Source organism: Eubalaena glacialis, chromosome 4, assembly GCF_028564815.1.
Source record: "Eubalaena glacialis isolate mEubGla1 chromosome 4, mEubGla1.1.hap2.+ XY, whole genome shotgun sequence".
Taxonomy (NCBI): domain Eukaryota; kingdom Metazoa; phylum Chordata; class Mammalia; order Artiodactyla; family Balaenidae; genus Eubalaena; species Eubalaena glacialis.
Genome location: NC_083719.1, coordinates 78,333,520 through 78,345,914, shown reverse-complemented (window position 1 = coordinate 78,345,914; position 12,395 = coordinate 78,333,520).

Sequence of the window (12,395 nt, the reverse complement as noted above, 5' to 3'; positions counted from 1 at the left end):
GAAAACTATTGCTATGTGGAAACCCTTCTTAAAATGATGAAAAGACAAGCTACACAATAGAAGAAAATATCAATATTTGCGAACCACATATTCAGTGAATGACTAGTACCTAAAATATATAAAGCATTATCAAAACCCAACAGGACAAAACCAATCAATTCAATTAGAAGATGGGAAAATATATGAGGGTTTGGATAACAAATTTTGAATATTTATAGTGGAATACTATTCAGCAGTCAAATTGTATTAACATTTAATGAAATACTAAAGCATATATCATGGAAAAATCTCAGAAGCATCATGCCGATCAAAAGCGGTCAGAAAAAAGAACATATGCTTTCACTCCAGAACAGGCAGAGCTAATCTATTATATGGAATCAGAAGATTGGCTGCTTGAAGGACTGGTGGGTGGGATTGTCTGGGAAGGAGCACAAGGGAACTTTCTAAGTGTCAATATTTTCTATCTTGTTTGCAGCGTGGGTTACGTGGGTATGTGCATGTGTCAGTGTTCATCATTTATGACCTGTGCTTGTCATTTTAAATAAATTATACTTCATTAAAAAGCATAAAAAGACAAAATAAAAAGAAGAAAAACTAAATTTCAAGGTGACTGAAGATGCCTTGAAGTTCAAATTTCTGATCTTCTGGGGACTCCCATAAAGATCTGGTAGAAAACCATCTGGCTCTAACCCAGTTGAGTCATCACACCTAGTGCACAGTCCAAGGACATAAACCATAAAAGGTAAAAAAAAAAAAAAAAAAAAAAAAAATCACCTTAATGGGATAGACTCAGCAACCCCCGCAGTTACCTACATCCTTGTCCTTCAATATCACAGTTTTTGTCCTTCTCCCCAGTTAGTCATCAAGTAGCCTGTTCCTGTTACCACTCAACACCCTGCCTGGTTTATTTCTATTTTGTCCTGAACACACTTGTTATTCATTTGACCACGCTTGTTATTCATTTGACCTTTCTTCCTGCTGTCTTACCAAGTCCCACCAGGCTGTGCATAATGCTGTGAGCCATATCCTCTAGGACTGTAGACAGCTGGTAGACAAATACAGACTCCCTTCAGCTCTGGCAGGCTCACAGCTGCTCTGCTGGCTGGCAAATAACTGAGGAAAGAGTAAGCCTGTCCAAGGTGCAGAGATTAGCAGCAAGCAAGCTTTATTTTCAGCCAAGGGACCTATGCAAGCCTTGTTTTCATGTCCAAGTCAGATGTAGCTGGAGGGGATAGGGGAAAGGAAGACCAAGAGATCCCAAGCTCAGCACAAAGGTGTTATTGAATGCTTTCCCTTAAAATCCCTCTCCAGGGTTGCGGCTTTGAAGCATATTAAACTAGCTGACTTACAGCTATTCTACAAAGTAAAGTGTTATAAAAATAGCACAAGTTATATAATCAGAAAGAATCAGGTTCAAATTCTATATCTGTAACTTACTGTGTGAATATTTTGCGGGCAAATTCTTTAGATCCTCTGAGCCTCAGTTTCCACATCTGTCAACTCTAGAAAGCAACACTTACCTGACAGGGTTGGTATTGGATTTAAGTGTTTAATATTTATAAAGCTATCATTGTTGGCACATGGTAGATGCCCATTCACTTATTAACTAATTCATTAATTCCATTCAACAATTCATTTACTAATTAATCCTATATTTATATATTCAACAGTAAAAACTGAGCACCTCGTACATGCTAGGCACCATTTTAGGATGCATCAGTGAGCACAGCAAAGCTCCTGCCCTCATGGAATTTACATTCCATTTGGAGAGATAGGCAATGAACAAGTAAGTGAATAAGCATGTAATATAATGACAGGGAGTGATAAGACCTATAAGGGAAAGTTAAGCAGGGTAGGGGTATAGAAAGTGGCACAAGATGTTAGTTTTGATCAAAATCCCCCTTCATGGAGATTACAATGGAATAGAGACCAGCCTGGTGTCAAGGAGCAATGGACTGAAAAATCTGTGACTCCTTTCCCCCTTTCTTCCTAGAATGGTTATTGATACCAGAAAACTTATCAAGCATGCTGACTCCATTCAACAGACAATTATAACCATCCCCAGGTGAATGGACCTAGATCAAAACTCAACACGCTTCTTTACCAACTTCATTCTTCCACAAGCCCCATCAATAACTATATGGAATATTTTCAAAATGAATAGTATTGATATGTCAAATAAATCAACAACAACAACAAAAAGAAGAGCAGAGAATATTTGTGTGAAGAAGAGAGAATCAGTTTCCACCCTTTTTCTGATGAAAGCGGAAAGGTATTAATGAGAAAGTGAGTTAAGCCTCCTAAGGTGTTAAGTCCCAAACGACTGAGCAGCTTCTTTACAAGTCCCCCTCTGCACTCTCCCAGCACCTATTTCCCTGTTGCAGTGATGAGCCCTGCAAAACATGGAGCCAGAATGAGGTCCAGGTTTTAATACTTTCAATATAGCTCTGAACTTGGACCCATTACAAATGACAACTCTGGCTTCTTGGACCACTCCTTAACGCTTACCATTCAATATCAGAGGCTAAGACACTCCAGCAGTTTGACAGAATTAAACTCACACTGGATGACATCACCCAGTGTAATATCATCATGCAGAAAGGCCCCAAATTCATAACACTGTTCAAAGTTATGGGGGATCACCAGACTGCTAATCAAAAGTTGGGAGCATTGACATTGAACTTTTTGGTCAATGATGATGTTGGCCTAAGAGTCATCTAAGTTCACCGCTTCACTTAACCAGGTTATTCTGTCTAAAAACCAGATAAACTTGGGTCACCTTGTGGTCAGTTTCAGTACTTTATGGCACTCAAAAGAAATACCAGTTTAATATTCTCCCAAAAGTAGTGAAAATTGATGTAAATCTTTGTTGAAGTTGCTTAAAGAAATGCTAAAGAGGGGAAACTCATTATAGGGCACACTGCACATGTCTTAAGGATCCTCTTTACCTTCTTTGTATTTTCAATACAACAGTACAGAATATTCATTACAGAAGGGGCTCCCCTTAAATCTCTCTTTTCTTTTCCATCCCTTCCCCAGCTCTATCTTTTTTAGCCTTTCTCCTTCATTCCCTCTCTCTTTCATCTTTATATTCAATTGTCCTTATTTGAGTTCCAGGCCCATTCTATCGTAAACTAATCTAGCTTTTCCCTATCCTTCCAATTCAGCCACTATTCCCTTTTCCTTGATCTCTACAACAGTAATCTAGGCCATAGCTCCATGATCAGTGAAGAAAAGTTCCTTCATTCCCAGCTAGCACGATGGGAGGAAGTTGTGAATACATGAACGCAATTATTTTTATTGGTCTTGAAAATCATTTCATAAACATTTTTGAGGGTCTACCTGTTGGGCACATGTTCACAGGGGTAAACAAGACACAAGCATTTTTTTCCAAGGATCTTAAGGCTCTCACAGTCTGGGGAGGCAGACAGACAAGTTTATGAATGTGGTTCTCAACCACAGTGCTGTCAACATTCACAAGTGAGCTACCGATTTTAGATCAAGCTATACATTTATTTTTGTTATATCTGAGGATACAACCTGTCACTGTGATGTCAGTCAGATGGAATTAGACTGAGGAGGTCTTAGACTGAGAAATGTGGTTGAAATACAGGAGCTCCCTGCTTTAAGCGAATGAAACAGGTGAGGCATAATGTCAAACCAGGGCCATAATCAGATGTCTAGTTTACTGGCTCTGAGGAGAAATGGGCTCTGTGCACATATAAGAGGGTAGGCAGGAAGTGAACCGTTCTATTCAAACAGTAAAACAGCGCTGAGGGGGGTCCAATGGAAAAATGCAACAACCGTGGGTGCTTTTATAGGCACCTTGAGATATTCCACTGGAGCAGTCATCATGTTGTCACTACTGATGACTTGTTTATGGCTGTTTTGAGGCTTTTAGTCCCTTCAAATGAGACCTTCCCAAATTCTAGTATTCCTAAATTAGCATTAAAACAAAACAAGTTGAGAATAGCAGTAAAACAAAACAAATTGAGAATCACAAAAGAGGAAATTGAAGATCCTTGTGGAAATTGACGATACTTCTTGAATGCCACACATGTCACATTTTTGTGGCAGAAACAGAACTCCAAGTGAGGACGTCTCTTACTGTGTCTGTTTCTTTCAAGGGCTGGAATGTTAGGAATGTTTTTTGAATGTGTCTATTTCAGCAGGGAGGTGTTCCATAAAATGAAGTTTATTTCTACTGGTTTGGCACCTAGAAACCCTCAGGGAGTTTCTTCCACTCATTATCCTAAATGTGTAACAGCAATAGCTGAGGAGGTGACAGCCTTAGGTTTGCGTTCCGGGGGGTGGCTGGTCCTGAGGAGAACTGGTCTGTACAGAGAGTATTGCTGCTGCTTTGTGCCAGGGCACTCTTCTATTTTTGTCTCTGACACAACAACAAAGGCTCTTTCTGTGCTGATTTCGCACATGTATATTATTCCCTTTCCATGCAACTTCCAATGTCCCTTTGGTTTTTGTTAACAATATTCTTCATAAGTATAGATTTAGTTATGATACATGTTGGCAGAGATCCAGTCACTTTAGCTGTCTTTTACCAGCCCTTTGAATTATTCCCTTGTGCAACAAGCAAAGAAAGTAAAATTTTCATTCCCATGAAAAATGAAGGAAACATGCACAGAAAGAAGAAGGAAGAAGGAAGCACCTTACTTCTTGGCGCTTGGAGGCAAAATATAATGCCAGAATACTCCCCAACCTTCTCAGTATTAAAGGGTTAAATCAGCCACCTTTACCTTCTGCCTCTTAATGGCAAACAAACAGTGAAAGAACATCTGTCAAACGTGTATGGTGGTGTGAGAGTCTCTGGAGGGCTAAGCAATCCACCAACTTTCTGGTGTGGATTCAGCCTCGATTCAGAGCCAGAGACACCTGCTTGCCCCTCCCCACTTACAAACATTAAAGGTTCTCCCCTACCCAGAAAAGAGGTTTCCAAACTTGGTTCAGTCAAAAAGTGCCTTTTCTTCAGAAGAAATTCTGACCCAAAGTTCAAGAAGTCTAAATCGATAGAGTCGATAAAACCAAAGCTGCTCTGGTTAAATCAGGAAAATGCATGTCACCTCCCCCTCCCCCTCCATGGGACTTGGAAGCTCTGCTAAAGCAGGGTTTAATAAAAGATTCAAATCTTTAGGTGACTCTAAAACATCTATATTGTCTGGTTCCAAATTACCCTGCCCGGATCATGCCCTCCCTACATTCCAGATACTGCACACTCTAACATCGACATGAACAAGCCAGCAGGTCTCTAGTTCCCCCCTCTGACCATACTTCCCCATCCCTCCCACCATGGTCCACCAGTGTTTGTTGAATTAATGCGTCAGGGGATCATGTACATGAAAAGGAGGTTACAAGGCAGAGCCTGCTCTCAAGGGACACGTTAGTCAAGAGAAAATCTAAGAACACGTAAGGAAGACGCTGAACAGCCAGCTGAGCGGAACGCTCCCCACCCCGGTTTCCAAAAGCAACAGCCAATCAGAGAACACCCTATGGAGGAAGGGTAGCTGGCAGTTTCTCAAAGGATGAGTGAGGATTGGGTAGGTAGAGGGAAGGTATGGAGGTGAGAATTAGTAATGCCATTTTGTGGTCAGGGAGGAGAGGAGACAGTCTGGCAGGAAGGAAGGACTGGCATTGAGAGAAACAGGAGATAAGTTTGGATAGATATGCTGGAGCCAAACTGTGGAGGGCGCTACAAATCAGGGAGAATTAGGTGTGATCTGATTTTCAGTGGGGAACCATCATCTATTCTTAACTAGGAGAGTGACATGATGAAAGTGGTAAATTAAGATCTTGAGGAGAGGAATAATACGATTCGAGTCATAGACGAATAAAATGAGTCTAGCAGTGTTATGCTGACGAAAGAGAGTGGCTAGAAGGCTGCTTTAATAATGAATGAGCTCTCTTCTTTCCTGGTGATAAAGAGATGTATGTGCCTACACTCAGATTCAGAAACTCCCACATAATTTGCAGCAAGTGCTGACACCAATTCTTGCGGCCATTCTTGTGCAGATGAAAGCAACCCAATGTTGGGTTTAAAACAAATTCATATGTTTGCAAACAAGTACTTTTGGGAAAAAAACATAAAGCATTCTCACTGCTTTACAAACTCAATGACAGTGTCTATTTTTAAACTCCATTTGTATACTCAATTACAGTTGTGGCAGGTTTTTCTTTTAATTTTATCAACTTCAATTTTTAAAACTTCCAATTGTAAATGTGTTGGTTTCTGTACCTGTTTCCTGGCAGTAGTAGGGGTCACGTGTGGTTTGTATGTATCTTTAAGTTGTTAACCCTTTCCATCCCTCTGCCAGTTCCAGACTTTAGATGACTTGAGGCTATTCTTTCTTTGTAAAACCCCTTAGTGCCTAACTCAGTGCTCTGAAAATAGTGACCAGCAAGTGAATATGTAGATCATGATGCTCTCAGAACACATTTCCAGCAGGTTCCATTTCTCTTTGCAGAGATTTCTAGCTTTCTTTCTTAATTGTCTGTGGTTCATCCTGTTTGAAGAAGGGGCAAAAACTGCTTCTGATTGTTTTCTCCAATTTCATTTCATCACTGATGGATTAGCATCACCCTGTCACATCTTCTCACTCATTTTTTCCCTTCCTGTTTTGCTTTTGGGGCTCATCTGCTTCATTGCCATCTTAATTTGGAAGAGAAGGGATTACATTAAGGGAACAATGGAATCAACAAGTCTAATATATGAATCAGACAAATTCCTAAAGTGCTTTTCTCCAGGGCAGAATTTGTACACAGAAATTCACATTCATTAGGCTAAAGGCAGAGCATGTCAAGCTAGTTGCAGGTTTAATAGAGAGGTCAGACCCTTTTCTCTCTGTCATTCCTACTGACGACATCATTAGAGCTACAGTAAAATAAGAGAATGTCACAGAATGTCAGCCTAGTCATAGTGCAATTGTTCTTTTTTCATTAGTGACTCAGCTGGTTGCTATGGCAACCCCACTCTAGTATCAAGGATACTAGGGCCGATGCTTTCCGCCTCTATTTTCAGTTAGGATAAATTGTGCTCCCACCTCATGGGCTCCTGCCATGATATTTATTTTTGGGTCATGATAATAGAGCCAGTTGGAAATATGTCTGTTGAAATTCTAGCCAGGCAGAGAGCCTTCCCACTAAAAGGAAGAGTGAATATAGGATTTCTAGGTTTGATTTGAGCACCAATTATCCTGTAGGAGGGAAGGTATTCCCTTCTGCCCTGTCTGTCTCGTGGGGAGATTGCAGACCTCTCATGTACTCGTTCTTCGCTTTCTTTAAAGCTGGCTGGCTGGCTCCAGAAAAATTAGGCAATCTATTTTCCGTGCTCCTCCCTGACTCTCCCAAGGGTCTATCTATTTAAAAGTTCCTTCTGAGTGGGCTCAGTACCACTTCAGTTATCCACTCCCTCATTTATTTATTAACTGCAGAGTAATTAAAATGGACCAAGTATCATGTTAAACAGCACATTTAGCTGCTGATTAGGGGTCTAGCTATTCACATTAGCTGGAGGGAGGGCCAGAGAGGGAAGCAAGAGTATAAATAAATGCTTATAATACCATGTGATACATGTTTTAGTTGAGGTCTGGGCATGTTTTGAAAGTTCAGAGGAAGGAGAGAGTAACTCTACCTGTGTGAGTTGGTAGATACTTCAGAGAGGAGATGATATTTAAGTTGGGATTTTAACAATGTGTTCTCCAGTTGAATTCCTCACTGATTCAGAGCTGAGGTGAGCCTGAAGGACTTTGGTGACAGCAAAGAGTTACCTGGTTGAAAGTCGGCTTGCTCTTTAAAAGTATATTAATCCTCTTGAACTCAAAGTATTTTGCTGGCTACCAGGGTGAGTTTCTGTTTTAAAAAGGTAAAACTTTGGAAAACAAAGCAAGCTTCAGGCAACAGTCTTTGGAATCAGAGCAGACCCAAGTGAAAAAGTTGATGGATGTGAAGATTTTGTTGTCAGTTAATCTTTTCCCTGGAATTGATATATTATGAAAGGCATCCATTATATCTCTGAAGCAAACACAAAACGATACTGAACCAAAGTGTTCTATACTCCTTACAGTTGGTGGGGCATAAAAGAATCCTTTATTGCACCTATTTTCAAACAAAACTAAGGTATTTGGGGATCCTGTGGGATTAACAAAAACATCTCTCTCTTGCATATCAATCATTGTTCAGAAGTAGAGGCAACAGCCTAATGAAGCCATCATGTAGAAGGCAGTGTTCTTTTTGAAATGTATCATGGACCAGGGCCTCTTGATGGAACCAAAATGATATTTATCATGGACTGGAAAAGTCCTTTCCTACTGAGCCTGTGTCACTACGTAGCGCAGATATTCAAGCAGCACCTTTTAAAATGAATGCTCTCCACAGCCTGCCGACAGCAAAGAGTGTTGCCAACACAGTCAGTGAAACGCAAGAAACATGAGTGACTGTGTCTGCAGAACAGATCAGGACACGGGTCTGTGTAGGATCAAGAGGCCTCACGCACGTCATCTGCCTGGACCCTTGAACGGGGAGGGCAGGCGTGGTATGGAGAGGAGGCTCCTTGCCAAACTGTGTTCCTTAAAATCCAATTAGCAATGGAATCCAGCAAGTGCAGCAGCAAGCATCGCCAGCATACTGTAATCTTTTAAAAATAATTTATAAAAATGACATATTTTTGCATAGGTAATATATATAATATGGTACAAAATTCAGAAAGTATCTAAATGTAGACACAGTTCAAGTATGCCTCATTCCCACTCCCGACGGTTCAATATTTCACTTCCTTGGAGAAAACCACCATTACTATCAGTTTCTTGTGTCTCCTTCTAGGGATCTCATGCTTACAGATACACATAAATATTTATGGAAATAGTGTAATACTATGCAAATTTTCTGCAGTTTGATTTTTTTCATTTAACAATATTTCTTGGACATCATTGCACATTCCCAGTGAGCTGCCATTTTTTTTTTTTTTTTTTTTAATGAGCTACATCGTATTCCATTGAATGGACATATCATAAGCATTTAACCAATCCCATCTTAATGGACATTGTCTTAGTCCCTTTAGGCTGCTATATATAGACTGGGCAGATTATAGAAAACAGAAATTTATTTCTCACAGTTCTGGATGCTGGAAGTCCAAGGTCAGGATGCCAGCATGGTCAAGAGAGGGCCCTCTTTTTGGTACAGAGTTCGCAATTTCTTGCTGTGTCCTCACATGATAGAAGGGGTGAGGGATCTCTGTGGGCTGTCTTTTATAAGAATAAAATAATCCCCTTCATGAGGGCTCCATCCTCATGACCTAAGCACCACCCAAAGGCCCCACTTCCTAATACCATCATCTTTGGGGGTAGGATTTCAACATATGAATTTTAGGGGGACAAGCCATACCAGACATTGAAGGTAATTTTCAATATTTAGCTATCACAAATAGTGCAATGGGTACAAGTATATCAGTGGTAAAATTTGTAGAAGTGCAAGTGCTGAGTGAAAGAGTGTGTGTACATGTAATTTTAATAATTTTGCAAAACTACCTATGGTTAAAGTTATATCATATTTCACCCCCACCCAATGTGTGTAAGTTTATTTCTCCACACCCTAACTACCACAATGTGTTATACAACTTTTTGCTCAGTACTTCAATTTGAAAGGCAAAAAAATACATTTCATTGTAGTCTTAATTTATATTTCCATTTTTTAAACATCTTTATTGGAGTATAATTGCTTTACAATGTTGTATTAGTTTCTGCTGTATAACAAAGTGAATCAGCTATACATATACATATATCCCCATATCCCCTCCCTCTTGCATCTCCCTCCCTCCCTTCCTATCCCACCCCTCTAGGTGGTCCCAAAGCACCGAGCTGATCTCCCTGTGCTATGTGGCTACTTCCCACTAGCTATATACTTCACACTTGGTAATGTGTACATGTCAATGCTACTCTCTAACTTCGTCCCAGCCCACGCATCCCTCTCCCCGTGTCCTCAAGTCCATTCTCTATGTCTGCATCTTTATTCCTGTCCTGCCCCTAGATTCATCAGAACCATCCCTCCCTTTAGATTCCACATATATGTGTTAGCATACGGTATTTGTTTTTCTCTTTCTGACTTACTTCACTCTGTATGACAGACTCTAGGTCCATCCACCTCACTACAAATAACTCAATTTCATTTATTTTATGGCTGAATAATATTCCATTGTATATATGTGCCACATCTTCTTTATCCATTCATCTGTCGATGGACACTTACATTGCTTCCATGTCCCGGCTATTGTAAATAGTGCTGCAATGAACATTGTGGTGCATGACTCTTTTTGAATTATGGTTTTCTCAGGTATATGCCCAGTAGTGGGATTGCTGGGTCATATGGTAGTTCTATTTTTAGTTTTTTAAGGAACCTTCATACTGTTCTCCGTAGTGGCTGTATCAATTTACATTCCCACCAACAGTGCAAGAGGATTCCCTTTTCTCCACACCCTCTCCAGCATTTATTGTTTGTAGATTTTTTGATGATGGCCATTCTGACTGATGTGAGGTGATACCTTACTGTAGTTTTGATTTACATTTCTCTAATGATTAGTGATGTTGAGCATCCTTTCATGTGTTTGTTGGCAATCTGTCTATCTTCTTGGGAGAAATGTCTATTTAGGTCTTCTGCCCATTTTTGGATTGGGTTGTTGGTTTTTTTGATATTGAGCTGCATGAGCTGCTTGTAATTCTTTGCCAGTTGCTTTGTTTGCAAATATTTTATCCCATTCTTAGGGTTATCTTTTCATCTTGTTTATGGTTTCCTTTGCTGTGCAAAAGCTTTTAAGTTTCATTAGGTCTCATTTGTTTATTTTTGTTTTAATTTCCATTTCTAGATGGTGGGTCAAAAAGGATCTTGTTGTGATTTATGTCATATAGTGTTCTGCCTATGTTTTCCTCTAAGAGTTTTATAGTGTCTGGCCTTACATTTACGTCTTTAAACCACTTTGAGTTTATTTTTGTGTATGGTGTTAGGGAGTGTTCTAATTTCATACTTTTACATGTACCTGTCCAGTTTTCCCAGCACCACTTATTGAAGAGGCTGTCTTTCTCCATTCTATACTCTTGCCTCCTTTATCAAAGATAAGGTGACCATATGTGCATGGGTTTATCTCTGGGCTTTCTATCTTGTTCCATTGATCTATATTTCTGTTTTTGTGCCAGTAGCATACTGTCTTGATTACTGTAGCTTTGTTGTATAGTCCGAAGTCAGGGAGCCTGATTCCTCCAGCTCCATTTTTCTTTCTCAAAATTGCTTTGGCTATTCGGGGTCTTTTGTGTTTCCATACAAATTGTGAAATTTTTTGTTCTAGTTCTGTGAAAAATGCCATTGGTAGTTTGATAGGGATTGCACTGAATCTGTAGATTGCTCAGGGTAGTATAGTCATTTTCACAAGGTTGATTCTTCCAATCCAAGAACATGGTATATCTCTCCATCTGTTTGTATCATCTTTAATTTCTTTCATCAGTGTCTTATAGCTTTCTGCATACAGGTCTTTTTCAGGTCTTTCTCCTTAGGTAGGTTTATACCTAGGTATTTTATTCTTTTTGTTGCAATGGTAAATGGGAGTGTTTGCTTAATTTCTCTTTCAGATTTTTCATCATTAGTGTATAGGAATGAAAGAGATTTCTGTAAATTAATTTTGTATCCTGTTACTCTGCCAGATTTATTGATTAGCTCTAGTAGTTTTCTGGTAGCATCTTTAAGATTCTCTATGTATAGTATCATGTCATCTGCAAACAGTGACAGTCTTACTTCTTCTTTTCCGATTTGGATTCCTTTTATTTCTTTTTCTTCTCTGATTGCTGTGGCTAAAACTTCCAAAACTATGTTGAATCATAGTGGTGAGAGTGGGCAACCTTGTCTTGTTCCTGATCTTAGAGGAAATGCTTTCAGTTTTTCACCACTGAGAATGATGTTGGCTGCGGGTCTGTCATATGTGGCCTTTATTATGTTGAGGAAGGTTCCCTCTATGCCTACTTTCTGGAGAGTTTTTATCAAAAATTTGTGTTGAAATTTGTCAGAAGCTTTTTCTGCATCTATTGAGATGATCACATGGTTTTTATTCTTCAATTTGTTAATATGGTGTACCACATTGATTGATGTGCATAGATTGAAGAATCCTTGCATTCCTGGGATAAACCCCACTTGATCATGGTGTATGATCCTTTTAATGTGCTGTTGGATTCTGTTTGCTAGTATTTTGTTGAGGAGTTTTGCATCTATGTTCATCAGTGATATTGGCCTGCAGTTTTCTTTTTTGGTGACATCTTTGTCTGGTTTTGGTATCAGGGTGATGGTGGTCTCGTAGAATGAGGTTGGGAGTGTTCCTCCCTCTGCTATATTTTGGAAGAGTTTGAGAAGGA